The sequence below is a fragment of the Zootoca vivipara genome, chromosome 9 (genome assembly GCF_965207765.1).
Source record: "Zootoca vivipara chromosome 9, rZooViv2.hap1.1, whole genome shotgun sequence".
In the NCBI taxonomy this organism is placed as follows: domain Eukaryota; kingdom Metazoa; phylum Chordata; class Lepidosauria; order Squamata; family Lacertidae; genus Zootoca; species Zootoca vivipara.
In genome coordinates this window covers 45,770,921-45,794,207 of record NC_142592.1, presented here as the reverse complement: position 1 = coordinate 45,794,207, position 23,287 = coordinate 45,770,921, and the positions used below count along the sequence as shown (strand labels likewise).

Genomic DNA, 23,287 nt, shown 5'->3' with positions numbered 1-23,287 from the left:
ATTATTAGGAGGGAAATGTCAGCCATGTTGGTCTCCCCTTGCACTTTATTCAAGGCAGTTACCATGGGGACCTTTTAGCAAATTATCCACAAGTAGGTCATATTATTATTATTATTATTATTATTATTATTATTATTATTATTCAAGGGCGGAGGGGCTGCAATTAAGCACTGCCGCACATTTTTAATATCAGCATCAGCTTGTGCAGTGCTCTAACAGATGGCCACCAACTCGGAAGCCTTTAAAGGGGGCTAGGCAAATTTGTGGAGGATAAAGGCTATCAATGTCCGCTAGCCATCATGACTGCCTTCTACCTCTGCTGCCCAGGACTGTGTGCTTCTAAATGCCAGCTGCAGAGGAACCCAAGTGGGTTGCCTGCTACTGCATTTGTTTTCTGCTTGTGGGCTTTCCAAAAAGGCATTGGTTGTCCATTGTGAGAACAGGATACTGGACTAGAGGGGCCTTTGGTCTGATCCAGCCAGACTCTCTTTACCTTCATATTTCAGCTCAATTGCTGAGGTCATCTGTTAGAGCGACATTGGAGAGGCTCATCTGATGACAACAATAAGACTTTAGCGTTATCAGCCCAGTGTATTGTGGAACATTCTGCCCATCGAGATTCAGCCGGGAGCTTCTGTTTCAAGTTTTTTTAACACCTGCTGGAAACTTTCCTATTCCATCATGCTTATGCAGGCAATTGAAAACATATCTTTCCCCAACCATTATCTGATTTCTGATTTTAACTTTTTTTAAAATAAAAAAGGGTATGGTATTATGAACAGTTGTTGTGAACAACTTTGATATTTTCTTTATGAATTAGTTGAATATAATTTTTTTAATAAATATGTTCTTAGCTTGGCCTTCACGGGACAGTATAAGTAGATCACAATGTTACACAACGTTTAGCTGCAATCAGTGATGGGTAGCTCAGTTGGTAGAGCATCAAGCTCTTAATCTCAGCGTTGTGGGTTCGAGCCCCATGTTGGGCAAAAGAAAAAAGAAAAAGATTCCTGCATTGCAGCGGGTTGCGCTTGGTGATCCTCACGGTCCCTTCCAGCTCTACAATTCTATGAAAAACTTTTGTATCCCAAGCCCCTCCTAGAATTCTGAGGCTAAATATAATGCACCATTTCCTGCTTTCATACTTCCAGGTTGTATGCTCATTCAAAAGACATCCTTCCAGATGTTGTCAGACCCCAATTCATCAGACCCCATCAGCCCTGACCATTGGCCCTGCTGGCTTGGGCTGATGGAGATTCCTTTTAGAAGAAATAATGTAATTTTATGTTAAGTCGTATTTCCTTGCAGAATATTATGATCTGAATATATATTTTTTTTCTGGAGCAGTTTTGCTGATTATTGTTAATAATTGTTAAATGATTTTTTTAAAAAAATTAAGATCCAAAATAAAACCTTTGTAGTACTGAGGGCAAGAACTAAGGTTGCCAGATTTAAATCTGAAAGAAAAAAAGTTACAGAGGTCTCGCTACGTTATTTGGTACAAAGTACCACCAAGAACTGCAGCACATCATCTCTTTCCAACATGGCAGCATATTTACCCAGGGAGTAAGTTCCATTTAACTCAGTGGGACTTCTGATTAATTCTACGGCATCCGATTCTACTGTATCAGGTTATTTATTTATTTATACCCCCAGTCACTCTGGGTGGTTCCCAACAGAATATTAAAACAGGATAAAACATCAAACATTAAAAACTTCCCTAAACAGGACTGCCTTCAGATGTCTTCTAAAAGTCAGATAGTTGTTTATTTCCTTGAGATATGATGGGAGGGCGTTCCACAGGGCCCTCTGCCTGGTTCACTGTAACTTTGCTTCTCGCAGTGAGGGAACCGCCAGAAGGCCCTCGGAGCTGGACCTCAGGGTCTGGGCAGAACGGTGGAGAAGCTCCTTCAGGTATACTGAAATGCATTCATTTTCATGCAATTTAATGCTGCATCTCTTTTGGCCCTAGCAAGAAACTTCCGCGAGAGAGGCTATGTGCTCTTTGTCCTTCCAGCTGTTAACCATCCCAAACTGACTGCTCTCAGAGGCAAGGTTCTGGGGCAGATTAACACTTCGCCTTACCAAATAAGGTTGTCCTTATAGGCATTTTATAAGGTCCCTACAAGCTCAATCTTTTGCTCAGTATCCTCCAATCACTCCCTGCTCCATCTCACATTCACTCACATTTTCTTCTTTTGTGTGTGCTGTGAAAGAGAGGGGCGTGGTTGTTCGGCGTGTGGTTGTTCGCCGTTCCACAGGGCGGGCGCCACTACCAAGAAGGCCCTCTGCCTGCCTCCCTGTAACCTCACTTCTTGCAGTGAGGGAACCGCCAGAAGCCCCTCGGAGTTGGACCTCAGGCTGAATGATGGGGGTGGAGATGCTCCTCCTGGACCGAGGCCATTTAGGGCTTTAAAGGTCAGCACCAACACTGAATTGTGCTTGGAAAGGTACTGGGCTGAAGAAATCTATCTGAAACCTCCCTCGCATTTTTGGAGCCATATATGAATACTGTTTGATGCAGGAAAGAATTCAGGAAGAAGATGTACCGGTAATGTTCATCCTGGCCAATCTTGCGTTTACATTTGCAGAAGGAGTTGATTTGAAGAAGAGGTCATTTAAATCAAAGTCTGTTTCAGCATCCCATATGGAAAATGACTTCATAGCTCCATGCTTCTCTGAAAGAGTGGTCCTGAATCACAGGCAGGAAGGATGTGTTTCTAGGTGTTGTCCCACCTCACCCCCTCCTGAACTGCAGCAGCTTGCCCTCGTTTCATATCTGTGTGAGCGTCTTCATTTAGTTTCAGAATTAAACCTCCATGGTGATAATTTGGAAAGTCATTAGTGATGTTTTCCAAGCTGTGCCATGCTTTTCTGCTTTGTGTGTCACCATAAAGGCTTTTTCTTTACATCAATATGTTAGGGACTGAGCTGGCGTGATGTATCAGGGAGTCTGGAGAGAAAGAGAGATAGGATCCATCAAACAAGCTTTGATCTAGCCCACAGACTTGTCATTTGACATGCCTAACGAACACAATATATGAGCAATTTACTTATAGAATCCATGTGGGAGGACAGAGAAAGTTGGAGGAGTGATTGTTTATAGAAGGCAGCTGGTTTGTTAACAGCTCCAGAAAAGGAAGGAAGATCGGGAATTTGATTTCCGAGATTACAGAATACAACATCTAAAGCATAGCAAACTCAGACCAAAAAGAGAAATGGCAGGGTGTAGGCAGTGTCCAGCTATTCAATTGAGGTCCTGTGACAGTCCTTTTGAAAAGCCTAAATTGTTTCAGAAAGCCTCGGCTCACACATTCTGCCCTGCCCAGCGGCCATCCATCTTGGCTAACGCTCCGTCAGTCACGGAATAAAGGCAATGCTTTGCTTTGATTGGAGGAAAGCTTTCCAAGTCCAGTCATTTACAGGACAGTCCCAACCTCTCTCAATGTACAGATGAGAAGGTCAGGACTGTGTCTAATGCTATTGCGCTAGCACAGTTTAATTGGTTGCACTTTGGCCCAGCTACATAACTAAGATTTTCCTCTCATATGGCGGCTGCAGTCCTAACCCAACTTACCTGGGAGTGAGCCCCAAAGAATTCAGTGGGACTGTCTTCTGAGTAGACATGGTTAGGCTTGTGCTGTTGGGGAGCACTGCTCAAAAGTGGGAGGACCAACTGGGCAGCAGTGCAAGTAGCAAGGAAAAAGTGAAGCCACCGAGACACGGTACAGAATTACCAACCTCCTTTCCCCTCCTTTTCTCTCCTGTGTTGGTTTTTAGATTGTAAGTTCCTCCGGGAGGGGACCTGTCATCTTCAAAAGTGCTGTGAACATTGATGGTGCAGCGATGACAACAGCAGAAACAATATTGTCCTGTAAACATAAACTGAGGAAATTTGGAAGACAGCAGTGTCAGTAAGGATAATCAAATACATTGATTTGGGGTTCTCTCTCACATAACTTCACATCTCCATGTTTCCACATCAGTGTGTGTGGTAGGGGGACGCCCTTGTGAAAACCCAGCTGCATTTTAGTGCGAATTTCTCCTCATATACGGGTGTTGCACCCCAACCCAACCTCTGAGCAGTGCAAGATTCCAGGGGTTCCAAGCGCATAACACCGCATATTCTAATGGGATTGCCCCATGTTCAAGGCAAGGCACTGTTTTGGCTTCCTTTAGGAGTTATATAATTTGTTTTCTTTCTCAACCTCAGTTCCTCGAATGGTCATTTTCAACTCCCTTTGGTTAAATATTTACACTGCTGTTCATCCCTTTCCAACTTCCTGCAGCTAAACAAATGGCTGTAGCTGATGTGAAAAATGCTTTTTTATATGTACCCTTCTTCCTGATATATTCCAAGAAATGTGCTTTTGCAGGTTTACAGGCTGGAAGAGGGTGAGGGGGTGCAGATCCTTTGTATGTACGTTGGCAGTGTTCTTTCTTTGGAAAGCTCAAAGCCACTTCCACAGGGCTCCCATCTGGGCACCACGGTGGCATGCCTGACACATGACACTTTTTTTAATGACACTTTTTAATGGTCTTTCCCAGGGCCGTCTTAAGCATATCAGGCGCCCTGGCGCCGTGGTGTGACGATCCCTCCGGCGCCCTCCCACCCCGTTTCTCAGCATGGCGGGCAGGCGCAGCAGTGCGGTGCCCCCCTGCCGGCCCGGCGCCCTGGCGCATTGCACCACCCAGCCTTGCCTTAGGGCTGGCCCTGGTCTTTCTCATCAGCTCAGCTGAGAAACCAGCTTCTATTTGGTGACTCCTATTGGTCATTCCACCTGGCTGCAGCTGAAGGAGAGATGGGATTGCAAGGCCTCCTCCATCAGCTCCTCCTCTCCCTCAGCTATTTGTAAGCATTATAAGAATGGTTACGTAGTTTTAAGACTGGGTTCCTGAGCTTGCTTGTTTCCTCTTCTCTCCCCACCCCTTCTTCATCTTGTGCTGTGTTTTTTAGATTATAAGGCAGTGGGCAGGGACTGTTGTGTTTTAAATCTGGGCGCAGTGCATGGTGCATTTATAATTAGTAATAATTAAAAAACCATAATCACAATCAATATCAACTGTACCTCTGGTCTCTCCATAGCTATCCATAGCTCTCCATAGCTATTTCACCAGTAGCTATCTAGAGCTTAACACTTGGCCATTCTTAACTTGGTCATATTTCAGAGTTGCATATGGTAAGTTTCTAAGGCTGGGAGATATCCGGATTTCAACATTGCAATATATCATCAGCAAAGCATCACAATATATTGATATAACATACTGTCTGAAATAAAGGTGGAGCTATGTAGAGGCATTGGCTGGCTTCATGGTTTCCCCCCACATTGAGAGTTTTGCATGGCAGGCACAGGCACACACACACACACACACACACACAAACACAAACACAAACACAGACACATCATTATTTGTGATGTATTGCCGGGTCAAAAATTATGAAGCCAATATCACAATATGGACTTCAAACCGGTTTTGGACAATCTATCGATATGTTGCCCAGCCCTATTAGTCACAACACCTAAAAGGAATCTTCAGGTTTACACAGAAGCAGTAAGAATGCTACTGAATACCATTATCAGTGGCTATTAGCCACAATGACTAGGTTCTACACCTCTGAACACAGTTGCTGGGAATCACAAGTCATGCTTGTGGGGTTCCCACAGGCATCTGGTTGGCCACTGTGAGAACAAGATGCTGGACTAGAGGGGCCACTGGCCTGATCCACCAGGGGCTCTTTTTATAGTCTTCAGTACTTTTCTTCCTGTATTTTTGTATCTGCTACTCAGGACTCTAGCATTCACTCATGTTGATGACTAACTTCCTTTTTGTTCCATATATCAATTAGTGAAATGAATGTTTGCATTCTCGTACATAAATGGAGCTGAGCATATTAGTGAGAGGCTTTAATGCTGCTTCTCTCCCACAGCACAAGCCTCTATGTGGAATTGCGGGTGACCTCTTTTAACGATGGCATACAATTTGGTTGATGAATCACAAGTTTGCTTGAGTTTTAGGCTATGTTTGGGTCCATCTCTGCAGAGTCTATCCTGCTCCTCTCCATGGTAACAGTTTTGTCTCTGACATCATCCAGAAAGAGGGCAGGAAGGTTAAAAATTCCTGTGGGGCTGAAGATGCAGAAGGGGTTGATGTCGCTAGAATGGGAATATAGCTTAATGAGAGCAAATGATTAACCCTTCCAGTGCTGAGCAACAGCAACATTCGAAAGCCAAGCTGCCCAGAGTGCTGGAGAGGCAAGAAGGGTTGTAGCTCAGTGGTAGAGCATCGGCCTTGCAGGCAGAAACTCCCAGGTTCAGTCCCTGGTATCTCCAAGCCCTGAAGAGCTGCTGCAAACCATGGCAGAAAGTCCTAAGTTCAATGGATCAATGGCAGCTTCCTCTACACCTGAGTCCCTATGCTTCTGAAGAACTAGTCTGCATGTGGCTCTCAGCTGCGAGGCTTAAAAAAGCAAACTGTCGTGGGGTTTTGTCCTCTGAGAAGGCCTTCTTCTCAGGAGAAAAAAAGGCTAAGGAGTAAATCCTACGCATATCTAGAGTGGAGTCCCTAAGATGGTTGGATGCAGGAAAGAGGGGGGCGGAGGGAGTGCATCGCCCCCAGCACCATCTCTGGGAGGGTGACAAGAGGGCACCCCACTGCTGCAACCGTGTGAGAAGGATCCTCTGCTCTTGGCTACACCCTCCGCTGCCGCCTCTTCACCCCCACAGCAAGGACAGATGGGCAGGAGGAGCAGCAGCCACTGGTATGGCAGCGGTGGCAGCAGCAGTGGCAAAGGCCACTGCCTCCCCGAGGCACACCATTCCTGCCTCAGAGTCACCGCCGCTGTCTTGGGTGGAGTGGGGTGGGTTGGGCGGAGAGAGGGAGAGAGAGAGAGAGAGAGAGCTGCCCGGCTCTCCCTCTCTCGCACACCCGATGCTTGACTCTTCTGATGGAGTGGGGCAAAGGGCTGGGCGCATGAAGCGAGCAGAGCTGTGCAGATGTTTGTGGCGGCTGTAGCCGCGAGCAGGCGATCCTGCCACCATACGGACAGTGCACGCATGCACTGTACATAGTGGTGCTGTGCATGCACCATATGGTCGGTTTGCCCTGCCCTGGGTATCATGCATGCTTCGTTCGCCCCTGGTTGGATGGCACCTTGTACACCTCCTTTCAGCAATTCCTGCAGCCAAGCTGGTGCCAAATGCATTGCTCTGCTTTCCTTTGGACCACATCAGTGTGGCCAAGAGGGGAGTCTTGTTGTCTGGGCAGCCCAGGACCTCCATACACACTGCCCAACCTGGCCCCCTGGGGAGGTCACTTTGGTGCAGTTTGGCTTCACTCCCAGAGGCACACTCTCAAGACAGATGCCCACCAAAAAATAAAAATAAAAAATAAGTACAGTATGAATACAATGCACCATAATAGGGAACACTGAGCAAATGACCAGCATACTTGCTCCTTTGGCAGTCCAAACTGCTGGTGGGGAAATTCAAGGCCTCTTATTCTCCCTCCTTCCTGTTCTTTAGATTTGAACTGGGTTTGGACTGGACAACCCATCAGAAGATGCCTCCAAATAGAGCATTGTCCCCTGTAGAGTAGGGCATGTGGCCAGTCTGCTTGCATTGATATAGCAAATTTTTGGCATTCAAAGCATTGTCTCAGTCATCCTTTCAACTGTTTTGCAAGCAGCCCACTGTTATTGCCCTGGTATTGTGTGGGGTTGAGATTGAGAAACCTCTGGCTTAGACAGTTGGTTGGACCCTTCAACAGTTGCATGTCCCCAAAGCAGTCATCTTCAAAATGCAGCCATGGACTGAAGACACACAAGGAGAGGGGATACATTTTATTCATTTTGCATTTAAAGGCAAACCTACCTAATCTGCACTTTCTGAAATCATGCATGGACTGAAGCATAGCCACCTTTGAAAATTAACCCTTTTGCAAATTTTCCAAATGCAGTTATCCAGCCACATAATGTGTACCAAAATGCATATAATAAAGTGTGCACAAAAACACATTTTTAGTTTTGTTAAAAAAGCATACAAAAGTGCATCCTATTGAGGGGAATTGCTTTGCAAAAATGCCTACATTGGGCAAACGTGTGTATCAAGAGAAAATTGCACTTAAATGCTGATGAATTTTCATGGTGACCATAATATTCACAAACAGATGTGCAAATGGGGAGATCTGACTGAAAAAATGAGAAACAGAGAGAAATTGAAATTGACAGATTTGTGCATCCCTATTGGGAATTTGGCAATCAATATATTTCCCCCAAGAAAGAAAGCAAAAAGGGGTCCCACAGGGGTAATTTTTAGCAGGCAACCACTGGGCAGAAAAGGGTTTAGAACTGGCTACTGCTGATCCTCATCATGATATATTGTCAAGTGCAGTTTAGGCCATTGTTGGGTAATTGTGTGAGACAGACAGAGGTCAAGTATATCTTTAGCAAAAGAACAATCACCCTCTTGGTGGACAAGTTATTATGGAGTATAATTCTGTTAATTTGTTAAAGCCACAACCTTTTGCATCTTGATTTTGGACGTAGTGGGATGTAGTTCTGAATAATAGGATTGGTCTATAAGGGTTAATTATGTAGAAACAAATTGCCTGGCCCCTCCAGGTTTGTGCCCCTTTGGAGAATTAAAAACATGGCAGAGGCTGTCATAGCTTTAAGAAATGCAGTTTATTCACATATTTACACCTGAATTTAGATGGGGGGGGGAGAGTCCAGATCTTACAGTATGGTCATCTCAAGAGCGACTTCTTCCCCATAGCAGTGCAGCACTGGAGTCCAAGCCATCTCTCCTAGCCTGCTTTCAGCCAACCTGCTAAAGACGTTATTTTCCTGTTACCTCACACACAGTTATCCTGGCAGCTTTCCAAATCCCCAGTCTCTGTTCACACCTATGTTCCCTTGCACTGCCAGTGGCGCTCTCTATTGTTTCTTAATGGCTGTAGCTTGGGGCTAGGGTCCGTCCCCCCCGCATCCCAGAACCTACAACCAAAGATGTGCACGAGGTCTATGCAATATTGGTGTAGCTTCCCCCCTCCCCCCTGTTCCACTTACCCTAGTTTCCAATTAGTTAAAGCCCCTCCCTTGGGCATTTATTTATAGTCCTGGTTTTCGCCATCTCGTCAAGCAAGTTAACTTCGGCTTCTCTGCATGCCAGATGGCAGACTGCATGACAACAGAGGGCACTAGCAATTAGCTGCCTTTAGAGGTTTTCTGCACATGCAGTCTCACACTTTAAAAAGTTGTAGCTCTGCTAAATAGTTGGTATTCCAAAATATAGCAGAGGTGGAGGGGAGTTTGGAATATAAAACACCGCATTTCAGCAGTGTGGGGGAAAGCAATGAAATGTCTAGCTCAGGGTGCTCCAACCTCTCAGACCAAGTGGGCCGCAAGAGTACTTTGACACAGAAGCCGGGGACCTCACACTGAATTAAATTTCCATATTGTAAATTTAAGTGATTGCAATACAGTTAATTTTATTTAATATTAGATATAGATAGATAGATAGATAGATAGATAGATAGATAGATAGATAGATAGATAGATACGGTAGATTAGAGAGAGAGAGATTTAAATAAATACACAATAAATAGATTTAATGTACTGTATTTATTTATTTATTAAACAGATTTCATACACATACAGATGTAGTAGCTTTTGTTAACAAGGCACATATCAATGGGATGTCTGAGCTAGAGGATTCTTGAGAAGTTGACCAATGTCCACCTTGAGGTTGGTTGTTGACATCCACAGGCAACTCTTGAGTGAATTGTCTGATAAGTTTTTTCGAATTCTGGACTTTCTGAAGTTCATGTTTGAAAATACTTGTTCACATACACCTACCCACCTACCCCCCCCTATACTTCTTCTCTGCACCAAAACCCCCTTCTCTCCCCCATCAATTGGTACATCTCAAAGCTCACACTTCTCTGCACTGCAAAAAAGAAAGCAAAGTCTTCTGTACTGAAATGCAAACACACCCACACACACCATGCTGCTTCTCTGCACCGCCCACTTTCTGGGAGGCTCTGGCACTCCAGAGCCCCAGCAGCCTGGGCACGCAGCCATGCTCCAAGCAGGCCCAAGAGCGCAGCCTCATGGCAACCCAGAGCTCCTGCAGCAGCCGAGGAGGAGGAGGAGGAGGAGGAGGAGGAGGAGGAGGAGGAGGAGGAGCCTGCCTTTGGCTGTGGCACACACACTCGCCTCTGTTTCTGCCGGCTTGGCTGTACTGCCCTGGGTGAGGTAGAGGGTGGGAAGCTGGAGGGCCACAAAAAATGGCCTTGTGGGCCACATGTTGGACCACCCTGATCTAGATGGAGGCAGCATTCTCCAGGGAGATGAAAAGGCTTCATTTCCCATTCTGTCCTGTATTTGTCTCATGCAACACTTTCTCCATTCCTCTGCACAGTGGTACCTCGGTTTAGGAACACAATTGGTTCCGGAAGTCTGTTCATAAACTGAAGCGTTCATAAACTGAAGCGAACTTTCCCATCGAAAGTAATGGAAAGTGAATTAATCTGTTCCAGACGGGTCCGCAGAGTACTTAAACTGAAGCGTTCATAAACTGAAGCGAACTTTCCCATTGAAAGTAATGAAAAGTGGATTAATCCGTTCCAGACGGGTCCGCGGAGTACTCAACCTGAAGCGTACTTAACCCGAAGCATGGGTGTAATTGGTTCCGGAAGTCTGTTCATAAACTGAAGCGTTCATAAACTGAAGCGAACTTTCCCATTGAAAGTAATGGAAAGTGAATTAATCTGTTCCAGATGGGTCCGCGGCGTTCGTAAACCGAAAATTCATAAACCGAGGTGTTCATAAACCGAGGTTCCACTGTAGTTTGCCTCCTACTAAAAGTTATGTTGTTGTTGTTGTTGTTGTTGTTGTTGTTGTTATTTAATTAAATTTGTGGCAAAAATGCAAAACCTATGCAATTAATGGCATAAGTTACACGCATTATGTTGTCATTATATTACTCCATCCTATTCATTTCAATGGAAAGGAAAGACAACACAAATTGGGGTGGGGACACCACCAGTTATATCATGTTTGCAGAGCGAAAGCAACAACAGCAGTGAATACTGATCACATTCTCTGGATTGATTTCCATTCCAGACATGGGACGAATAAGCAAACAGCAGCAATTTCCACTCCTCTTTCTGTTTCTTTCGGAATTCTCCAACCTCGCTGCTGCTCTCATATTTCCCACGGTCAATACAAGTTGAAAAGGGGACAGTCAACAGAACTTCACTGAGAAGTAGGGGTGGGGACAGGAAACAAGAATTCAAGAGCGGCACAGACAGGTACAGTAGATGTACTAGAATAATCCATGCAACGTTACAGTAAGGATAAGCAACGGGAAGCCCCGAGCTAAATCCATCTCAGCACCCATTTCCCACTCCGTTGCCAACATAGACACAAAAGAGATAATAGAAAAAGTAAATTATGACAGCCAAAACTTGCTGGCCGGCCTACTTAACTGTGAAAAGTTTAGGCCCTGGACCACCTGGATTCCAATACATCTCACCATACATCTCACCATTAGGGACACGGGTGATGCTGTGGTCTAAACCACTGGGCCTCTTGGGCTTGCCAATCGGAAGGTCATGGTTCGAATCCCCGCAACGGTGTGAGCTCCTGTTGCTCTGTTCCAGCTCCTGCCACCCTAGCAGTTTGAAAGCACACCAAAAAGTGCAAGTAGATAAATAGGTACCACTGCGGCGGGAAGGAGATGGCATTTCCGTGCTCTCTGGCTTCTGTCATGGTGTTCCATTGTGCCAGAAGTGGTTTAGTCATGCTGGCCACATGACCTAGAAAGCTGTCTGTGGTTTAAAAAAAAGGTAAAAAGGTAAAGGACCCCTGGATGGTTAAGTCCAGTCAAACGCCAGCTCTGTCGGCCTGAAAGCGAGATGAGCGCCACAACCCCATAGTCACCTTCAACCAGACTTAAGCATCCAGGGGTCCTTTATCTTTACATCTCACAGATGTGACCAGACAACCTGTGTGCCTACCTGCTGTGTCTGGTATCCAGGTTATAATTGTTGGTGAGAATCTTCAAGGTACCTCCTTAAGGTACTTTAAACCAGGCAGCTTGTCAAAAGGGATGACTTATTCAAAGAAAGAGCAGTCTTCCAACACTTCTTCAAATCGAGCACTGTCCTCTGTAAAGTAGGACACATGGCCACCCTAAGATCACCGTTCCTCACTCGTATTATGATAATATGCCTTATACTAGCCAGACTATTTGTTCATCTAGAGCAGTAGCATCTGTTCTGCAGCTGTCATAAATTTCAGCATGAATGAGTTTTTAGTCTCGATCATTTTAACTATAGATGCCAGGGATTGAACTCGGGATGTTTTCATGCAGAGTGTATGCTTTTATTACTAAGGGATGGTCCCCCAAAGTGATCGTTCCAGCTGATGACCATGCAATTATTTTGAAAGATAAGAGGGACATTTGACAGTGACGTTTGCTAAAGCATTGTCGCTCTCACAAAAAGCACATCATTGCAATCACGATGTATTTTTGACAATGTAGTGGCATACCTCCCACCAAAAAAAACCCCCAAGCCATCCAAAAAACAAAACAAAACAAAACCAATGACCTGTGTGTTTGTGGGAGGTTTTTATTCTCCCATGCCTCAATATATTTGTACCAGTACGTATATAGCACTGGTAGAACATATTTTGAAACAGAGTTTGGAAAAGAGTGGTTTTTGGTTTTTTTAAAGATACAGGTTCACTGAGGGAATAAGTGAGATTTTATAAAGGAAGAGAAAGAAATTAAAGGAGGGGGGGAAGCAGTAACTAAGAAAGGGAAAAGAACAGCAACAAGAACGTATACTGGGGTTTCAGTAACGGCAAACAGGAAGCTTTGATTCTATTCACGACAGTATAATAAACTCAACCTTAGATTTAACAACCAACTTCCTTGTCAAATCCCAAAAGAAAGCAGCTTGAAAATACTGTGTTTGGGTTATGCAGGAGAAACCATTGAAGGTTTGAATGGGCTTGATTTGATTTCATGGACGTCACTAGTCCCAGAGCTTCAACCTGCCACACTCACAAGAAGCAAGGAGAGCCCTGTTTATGCATTTTGGAAACCATCAGGCTGAACCTAGATGAGAAAGTGTCCAGCTTGCTTTCTAAACAATATTGTGCAACTGCATAGTGGACGTATAGGCAGGCAGCACCTTATATTGGAAACCCACTTAGCAGTATACATACTAACACGTTTCCAGATTCCACCTGGAGCACACCAGGGAATCTACTGCAGGGCTGGGAAACATTTTGGGCCTGGGACGCCAGACTTTTATCCCCTCATACAACAGGACAACTCTTAAGAGGTTAGTGGGCCTGCCTACCTGTCAGATATCAACATGGGATGACGTGAAGTTACAAAAGCAGTTGAACAAGCTTATTTATTACCTTGTGGGTTTGGGCCTCTGGTTGGTGCCAGTGAAAACAGGATGCTGGACTAGATGAGCCACTGGCCTGATCCAGCATGGCTCTTCTTGTATCTAACGTATATTGTGTACAAAGGAGATGATATTAAATTAGCAAAGACCCCTGCCTTTTTCAGGGATGTTTCCCCTGAGTGCCAAACTGGTCAATCTGAAGGGTAGGCAGCTGCTATGCAGAGAAAACCTCAGTGACAAAATCTGTAGTCCCGCCATGTCGTATCCTTACAGCTGCTGACAGTTAACTGTTTGCTGGCCTTGGGCCAGACCGCCTACTCTCCTCCTTTCCACCCCCTTCAAATTCTCATCAACTCTCATTTGGCAAATGGGCCCCCAAACTGCTTGTCATTTCCTTCTTCCTTGGTGCCAGACATCTGCCTGCAAAAGCTGGCACCATCGATGCAGCACTCTTTTGACAAGGAGTTGTTTCGCCCTTTTCTAGAAAGCCGGTTAATTCCCCCCCCCCTTTTATTTTAATAGTGCTGTGTTGCATTTTTGTTGAAGTTCATCCAGAGCTATAGTTGGCCATAAAAACTGCTACTAATGAACACTCAAGAGAGTGGAGCACTTTGCAGTACATTCTATGATCTGTCACCCATTTCTTTCTTTTTTTTAAGTGTCCCAGTTTTGGGTTCTCTCAGGCAAAAGCTTGTACCTCATTAGAGATACAAATGTCTTCATGATGGATCTGTAAACCAGACTAATGGTGTCCCTCTTCCTGGTCAATATCCTTCCATTCTTCTATCTTGCTGGAGGCATGAATTTTATTTTGTTTTTTTTAAAGAGCCTCAATGTTATCATTGCCATTGCTTCTATGCACCCGTTTCTTACATGTCACCTGTGGTTCCACCCACTAAACCTCTCATGACTGATTCTACACCTGACTACATCACAGTCCTAGAGCCCTGCTTTCTCAATCACCCTGCTTTCAAGTTCTTCCCTCCCTTTTGGGAACAATCCTTTTTGACACTGCATCTAACATTTTGAGGAACACATGCAGTTGTACAAATTCAACATTATTTTATCTATTTTTTAAATTCAAAAGTGGAGGGAGCATGTGTGAATAAATAGCAGTGGCACAAAGCTCAGTTCAGGGGCAAGGAGGGCCAAAAGGGAAATGAAGTAAGAATGCTCACTTGGACCCATCTAAAGGTCAGCAAATCTTTCGATTTTGGTTTCTCTCTGTTTCTCATTTTGCCAGTCTTAAGTTTACCTCTCCACATTTCCACATCAGTTTGGAATTTATTTATTTCAAAGTCCTTGTGAAAATTCACCAGCATTTTAGTGCAAATATCTCCTAACATACATGCTGCTAAGCAATTTTGTTTCATATACACATTTTTGCAAGAAATTTACGAAGCTCTTGACACCAGTAATGTGCATTTTCAGGATCTACATTAGTCCCATGACTGCAATAGGATTTAATTGTTTATAATATTTTTTTAAAAAAATTGTTGTAACCCATCCTGGGACCTGTATGCATTTTTACGAACAATTTGTTGTTTAGTCGTTTAGTTGTGTCCGACTCTTTGTCACCCCGTGGACCAGAGCACGCCAGGCACTCCTGTCTTCCACTGCCTCCCGCAGCTTGGTCAAACTCATGTTGATAGCTCCGAGAACACTGTCCAACCATCTTGTCCTCTGTCGTCCCCTTCTCCTTGTGCCCTCCATCTTTCCCAACATCAGGGTATTTTCCAGGGAGTCTTCTCTTCTCATGAGGTGGCCAAAGTACTGGAGCATTTACAAACAATATATCCTAATAGATGCATTTTTGTACACATTACTTGGCTGGAGAACCATATTGCAAAATTGAGAGACATGCAAATCTTGATAGATGTCTGTTTCAGTTATAAGATTGCTTTGGAAAGTGTCTGATAGCTAGATTCACCTTTAAATGTGAACTGCATCAAATTTATCCACTATCCCTTGATGCATCCAATGACTGCAATCCTTTGATCACTTACTTATGAGCGCCCTACTGAGTAGTTATGCATAGAATTGGACTGTGTCACTTCAGTTCAGCAAGAGACATTGAGAAAACTCTACGAGGGCCAAAACTCAATGTGAAATCTGGAGATCCATGGTTAAATGTTGGGCTCTTTCTTAAAAGTTTAAATGGCAGATGTAGAGACTCTCTCTTTCTCCCCTTCTGAATCCAATCAGGGCCATGGCACTGGGGATGGGGGTGGGTCTTCAATGCTTCAACTCACATCATCTTCTCAATGAAAATTACGCCAAGTTTCTATATTTGTTCCACAGGACAAAACACCCAGGAAGAGTAAGGGTACCAGCACCTATTTCAACTCCCGGCCACCACCAGCATCCATTGCGCCAGAAGGCAACTTCTAAATTGTCATAGCAAGCTCAGTAGAACATCTCTGGCCTTTTCTATGACTACCCAAAACCTTCGTTCTTTCAAGATGACTTGAAAAATTATAATTTATATCCCACTTGATTGAAAAAACAAACCCCAACAACCTCAAAATGGTCTACAAGAGATAAAACAGTAAAACCAAGAAAAATTTACAACCCTACTTTAAGACATACAAAAAAGTTAAAATACCCAAACAGATTAAATTAAATAGTTATTAAAAATGTAACATTACAGTGTTACAAGTCAGGTTTGAACTTTCATGCTCCCACTGATCCAAAATTACATAACTCTGGGCTGGGGGGGAAACTATTTGTTTTCAAGACCGCAGTGTTCTATTATTCAGGGTCAAAATAAAATATGAAGGAGGCTTTTAAAGGCAATGAATGTTCAGAGGTCAAATATAAAAGTATAATGAGGTCGCCATCTGTGGGGTCATTAGGGAGGATAAGTCTGCTTGAAACTGCTCCATGCACTTTATGGCAAATTATTACTGCAATATCTTTTCTGCCCTGGTTACTTCTTAACAACATGTTTAAATCATAGCTGCCAAGTTTTCCCTTTTCTTGCGAGGAAGCCTATTCAGCATAAGGGAAAATCCCTTAAAAAAAGGGATAACTTGGCAGCTATGGTTTAAATATCCTCCCTCTATGTACTGTTTACTCAGATGTTTTTAGTTCTTCTTTTAAATCTCCAGGTTCTTCTTTCTCCTGGCCTCCTGACCAAGCCATTCACTGCCCTGTGATGTTACATTAGGGACAGGTTGTAAAACTTGCACAGATACCAGTTTCTATTTCTAGCCTCAAAGGAGCACAAGGCTCAAGACTCCCTTCGACCCCCGTCTGAAACTTGCAGCATCCAGTTAGAGGAGCCTGATACCTCCATTAGCCACAGCTGAAAACTAAAGCCGCTCAAGGCCATTTAGCCAATGGAGTGGAAGGCAAAGCAGAGAGCTTAGAACAGAGCTATTATGGAGATTGTTGTTTAGTCGTTTAGTCGTGTCCGACTCCTCGTGACCCCATGGACCACAGCACGCCAGGCACTCCTGTCCTGCACCGCCTCCTGCAGTTTTGTCAAACTCATGTTCGTAGCTTCGAGAACACTGTCCAACCATCTCATCCTCTGTCGTCCCCTTCTCCTTGTGCCCTCCATCTTTCCCAACATCAAGGTCTTTTCCAAGGATTCTTCTCTTCTCATGAGGTGGCCAAAGTATTGGAGCCTCAGCTTCACGATCTGTCCTTCCAGTGAGCACTCAGGGCTGATTTCCTTAAGAATGGATAGGTTTGATCTTCTTGCAGTCCATGGGACTCTCAAGAGTCTCCTCCAGCACCATAATTCAAAAGCATCAATTCTTCGGCGATCAGCCTTCTTGATGGTCCAGCTCTCACTTCCATACATCACTACTGGGAAAACCATAGCTTTAACTAGACGGACCTTTGTCGGCAAGGTGATGTCTCTGCTTTTTAAGATGCTGTCTAGGTTTGTCATTGCTTTTCTCCCAAGAAGCAGGCGTCTTTTAATTTCGTGACTGCTGTCACCATCTGCAGTGATCAAGGAGCCCAAGAAAGTAAAATCTCTCACTGCCTCCATTTCTTCCCCTTCTATTTGCCAGGAGGTGATGGGACCAGTGGCCATGATCTTGGTTTTTTTGATGTTGAGCTTCAGACCATATTTTGCGCTCTCCTCTTTCACCCTCATTAAAAGGTTCTTTAATTCCTCCTCACTTTCTGCCATCAAGGTTGTGTCATCTGCATATCTGAGGTTGTTGATATTTCTTCCAGCAATCTTAATTCCGGCTTGGGATTCATCTAGTCCAGCCTTTCGCATGATGAATTCTGCATATAAGTTAAATAAGCAGGGAGACAATATACAACCTTGTCGTACTCCTTTCCCAATTTTGAACCAATCAGTTGTTCCATATCCAGTTCTAACTGTAGCTTCTTGTCCCACATAGAGATTTCTCAGGAGACAGATGAGGTGATCAGGCACTCCCATTTCTTTAAGAACTTGCCATAGTTTGCTGTGGTCGACACAGTCAAAGGCTTTTGCATAGTCAATGAAGCAGAAGTAGACGTTTTTCTGGAACTCTCTAGCTTTCTCCATAATCCAGCGCATGTTCGCTATGTGGTCTCTGGTTCCTCTGCCCATTCGAAATCCAACTTGCACTTCTGGGAGTTCTCGGTCCACATACTGCCTAAGCCTGCCTTGTAGAATTTTAAGCATAACCTTGCTAGCGTGTGAAATGAGCGCAATTGTGCGGTAGTTGGAGCATTCTTTGGCACTGCCCTTCTTTGGAATTGGGATGTAGACTGATCTTCTCCAATCCTCTGGCCATTGCTGAGTTTTCCAAACTTGCTGGCATATTGGGTGTAGCACCTTAACAGCATCATCTTTTAAAATTTTAAATAGTTCAGCTGGAATATCATCACTTCCACTGGCCTTGTTATTAGCAATGCTTTCTAAGGCCCATTTGACTTCACTCTCCAATTATGGAGATTGCAAGCTGGCAACTCTGAGGTGTCATCACAGAGATGTATCACAACTTCTTTCCCTTGGTGGCTCAATGGGATGTAAAATTTCCTGAAATCTCAAAAGACGAATAAACCTTTCAGCTACAGCCAGAGCAGTGAATAGCCAGTATGCATCTGTACTTTGTCTGGCTGTGCCTAACAATTAAATACTTGAATGCCCATTTAATGCCATTACCAGTACAGTGGTACCTTGGTTATCCAGTGTCTTGGAAGCCGAACATTTCGGTTTTCGAACGCTGAAAACCTGGAACTAAATGCTTCCGTTTTTGAACGTGCCTCGGAAGTCAAACAGCTTCCGCTGCGTGTTTTTCAATTTTCTCAATTGAACTTGCACCCGGCCCTCTCCCCCTTGGTTTTTGAACATTTCGGAAGTCAAATGGTCTTCTGGAAAAGATTACCTTCGAGAACAGAGGTACCACTGTATTTACTAGCTCTGTCTTGGGGACCAATCATTATAAGAGTGCCTGTCTAGGGCCAACAAAGACTTGAATCTGGCTCTGCCCAGCTAGAATCATAAATACAATACTGTACATACATACAATGTGGAATCATACAATTCTAGATGCAAGGGTCATGCAGTCCAACCCCTTGCAATGCAGGAATCTTTTGCCCAACACGCGGCTCGAACCCATGACCCTGAGATTAAAAGTTTCATGCTTTACCAACGGAGCAATCCCAGGTGAGCTGATGGAGAGACCCTGTAGTCCTGAGCCCTAGTCCTGGTGTAAGTTTACTTACATAACCTTTGAGCTATGGCTTCATTCACATTTATTACATGTTCTCTTATTCATGCTTGGTTTTATTTGTTGTGTTGCAATACAGTTCCCACTCACCTGAGGCTCTGGGGAAGAAGTATGGCTGCAGCCTCATCACCCTCCTGCACGGCTGTAGCAGGGAAGTCTGGAGCCTCCCATTCCGGCTCCAGTGGCTGACAGGGAAGGAGCCCAATGCAATGGTCAATCTGGTCGCAGGGGAAGGGGTGGATCAGGCCCACCACCTGCCAGTACTTAAGAGGGTGACCTTGTGGAGTGAGCTCTATTCGGAGGCCATTGCTGGATTGATCACCCATCCACCCAGACTGGGAGAGGCCTATACAAAGGTGAGCAGGCAGGCTGACTTGAGGCCATTGCTATGGTTTATTCAGTAGATGTATTCAGGGCCCGAGTGGATTTTTTCCCCTGCAGACGAAGTGGCTGGTTTGCAGGTTTTCAAATGCCTCCCAGCAACAGTCACAACTTTGGTAGATAAGGCATTGGCTTGGATCCTTAGCTGATCCCTGTTAAAGGGGTCCAGAAGGGGAGTCTCTGTCTGGGAGCCCACATGGGGGCCAATGGGTCCAGCACCTTTCTCAATGGTGGCCCACATGGGGCTGATAACATCTGGTCCATGTTAGGCGTGACTCCTGAGCTCTGGGTCGACCCCACCATATTTATCAACCAGCAGACGGGCTGCTTGATACCGGATACATACCCAGTACCTTGGCCAAAATCTAGCTACAGCTGTAATCTGTAAAAGGTTGTGGCCTCTTTCAACCCAATGCTAATCTCTTGTGTTTATTTCTATGTTTTCTGGCCCTTACCACTGTTGTTGTTTAGTCGTTTAGTCGTGTCCGACTCTTCGTGACCCCATGGATCAGAGCACGCCAGGCACTCCTGTCTTCCACTGCCTCCCGCAGTTTGGTCAGACTCATGTTGGTAGCTTCGAGAACACTGTCCAACCATCTTGTCCTCTGTCATCCCCTTCTCCTTGTGCCCTCCATCTTTCCCAACATCAGGGTCTTTTCCAGGGAGTCTTCTCTTCTCATGATGTGGCCAAAGAATTGGAGCCTCAGCTTCAGGATCTGTCCTTCCAGTGAGCACCCAGGGCTGATTTCCTTCAGAATGGATAGATTTGATCTTCTTGCAGTCCATGGGACTCTCAAGAGTCTCCTCCAGCACCATAATTCAAAAGCATCAATTCTTTGGTGATCAGCCTTCTTGATGGTCCAGCTCTCACTTCCATACATCACTACTTGGAAAACCATAGCTTTAACTATACGGACCTTTGTCGGCAAGGTGATGTCTCTGCTTTTTAAGATGCTGTCTAGCTTTGTCATTGCTTTTCTCCCAAGAAGCAGGCATCTCTTAATTTCGTGACTGCTGTCACCATCTGCAGTGATCAAGGAGCCCAAGAAAGTAAATTCTCTCACTGCCTCCATTTCTTCCCCTTCTATTTGCCAGGAGGTGATGGGACCAGTGGCCATGATCTTGGTTTTTTTGTGATGTTGAGCTTCTTACCACTGGGATTGGCATATTTCAAACAGTGAAAAATCCGGCAAAGTTGTTGAGTTTTTCGGGCAAAATCAGAAAAGATGCCGTTGTTGAGCAATTTTATGGGGAAAAGGCAAATGAAGCACTGCCGACAAGGGCTGCCATACATCTGGATTTTCCTGGACTTTTGCCTGATTTCCACCCAGACACTGCTGCTAACTGCAGTATTCTGCATATGTCTGGGAAAATCTGAATGTATGGCAACCCTACTTACCATGCTGCGGGCATCACACTGCGCCTGTGATGGCAAATACAATGTGTACTTAAATATTTGTTCAGAAAACACTTCTGAAAGTTTGGTGCAAAACGCAGTAAAATGCAGACGTTCTGAGCATGGGTCTGTTGCATCTGAGAATCAAATATATTAATTTGTTGACTGTAGAGTTTGTTTCACTGCAAGGGAAGGAGGAGTCGCTAATTAGCTTTTTGCATGGAATAGCCTTGCTGGCTATTCCTTGCTGGCTATTTTGAATTATGGTGCTGGAGGAGACTCTTGAGAGTCCCATGGACTGCAAGAAGATCAAACCTATCCATTCTTAAGGATATCAGCCCTGAGTGCTCCCTGGAAGGACAGATCGTGAAGCTGAGGCTCCAATACTTTGGCCACCTCATGAGAAGAGAAGAATCCTTGGAAAAGACCCTGATGTTGGGAAAGATTGAGGGCACTAGGAGAAGGGGACGTCAGAGGACAAGATGGTTGGACAGTGTTCTCGAAGCTATGAACATGAGTTTGACCAAACTGCGGGAGGCAGTGGAAGACAGGAGTGCCTGGCGTGCTCTGGTCCATGGGGTCACGAAGAGTCGGACACGACTAAACAACAACAGCCTTGCTGGCTGCAGGCAACTGAAACATGGCAACTCATGGCTCTTCTTGGTTCAAAGAAATAGAAATTTAATAGAATACAGCCCATATCATAATGAGTACAGCACATTGCTAATTCTGTGTCTCAGTCACTAATCCCAACTGTAGGAGAAATGTAATATATGCACACACTGGGACAGTTTTAATTTGTGGCTTGATGAAGGAGAAAGTGATTCAGAACACAGGGATGAGAAATGCTGCCAGCTAAGACTGTAAACTAATTTTGTCCACGACACACTTGGTATAATGCACATTTGTCACTGCATATGGTATGACTTGACACACTCTCTTATGCAGAATGATAGCTTTCAACTCTTTGAGAGAGAGAAAAAAACACACCAGAGGACATGTTAATTAGCAAATAAATAAGGCATTAAATCATAGCTTAGATGGGGATTTTGCAGGCTGATGGAACAGCATATCATATTAAAGACAAAACCTGTTTTATAGCACAAGCCTGTTTGTCTACTAAGCAGAAAATCCCATTGAGTGTAATGCAGCTTACTCATGGGTAAGTGGGTATAAGATTACAGCCTTTATAGTATCTCCCTCTGCCTGGAAACAGTTGTGTTGCACAGCATGGACAGACTTGGACAAAGGGATGACTCTTATGTTGCAGATGGGTGATGATGTCATTACCTGGGTGTGATTTGCCAATCCTCCAATGCCAAATTAATAAATGCTTATCAGAGAGAAACCCACTGAATAACCCAGAAGAGGTCGGGTATATTAGCACACATGGCTAAGGGTTAAACTGCCATTTTATTTTATTTTTGAAAAATCCCCAAATCCTTTTTGTGAATGCCAGTCCAAACCTTATCAAAAGCGAGCAAGCTCTTGGGTCCACCAAGGTCTTCTTCAGATGATGTAAATGCAAAGCACAGCGGGGAGAAAGGGAGGGAGGGAGGGAGGGAGGGAGGGAGGGAGGGAGGGAGGGAGGGAGGAGGGTTGCCCCACCAACCTCAGAAAGCCCTCAGTCAGCCCCCCCCCCAACCTACCTGTCTTCTACTGGCAACCAGTCTATGGAGTGGCACTGGCTGTCTTCTTCCTCCTCTTGTGCCTGGATAGCTCAGTTGGTTAGAGCATGGTGCTGATAACGCTAAGGTTGCAGGTTTGATCCCTGGATGGGAGAGCTGCATATTCCTGCACCACAGGGGTTTGGACTAGATGATCCCCAGGATCCCTTCCAACTCTATGATTCTAAAGTGTTTGTGTTGTCATTTTAGAATGCAGCAGGGAGGAGGATACAAGCCAGCCTAGAATACGTTGGGCTCCCCCTGTCATTGGCTCTGGCGCCACCTACTGTCTGTCTCCCTGATGTCTGCCCTGTCAGTCCCAATGAGCCCCAGCCACTACTGCTATGTTGGAATAACTGGCATGCAAGAAGTTGCTCCAAAACGACCTCTTCAGAGTTTGGAAGTCTGGAGCTCAAATGTCACAAGGCTGCAAGGGTGATGATGGAGGAGCCCATGGCACTCACCCAACCTCCAATGGAGATGGGAACGGAAAGTGGGAGGGACCGCAGCAATGGTTCATGTTGCCTTGTCTCCCTGTTCCTATAAAACATACAAATCTTTCCCTTTCTTTTCTGGGCTGTCTTCCAATTGCTGTCTTAGAATTTCCATTTGAAAATTTGTCACCATAATGGCAGTGTGTATATGTGTGTGTGTCCATACAAGACAACCTCATCATGATGTTTTTTAATGGAACTTGTATAACAACAATTGGAATGCAGCCCAGAAAG

General features: G+C 44.7%; 1 long non-coding RNA gene across 1 annotated transcript; it reads right to left on the bottom strand.

The window, feature by feature from the left end:
* Positions 1-1,620: 1,620 nt before the first annotated feature.
* LOC148684626 (uncharacterized) lies at positions 1,621-22,860 on the bottom strand. The gene is made up of 3 exons (XR_015951737.1): positions 22,542-22,860; positions 3,742-3,885; positions 1,621-2,953 (listed from the first exon to the last, which is right to left on the bottom strand). It is a non-coding gene; the product is annotated as an uncharacterized LOC148684626 (long non-coding RNA).
* Between the last annotated feature and the right edge of the window lie 427 nt (positions 22,861-23,287).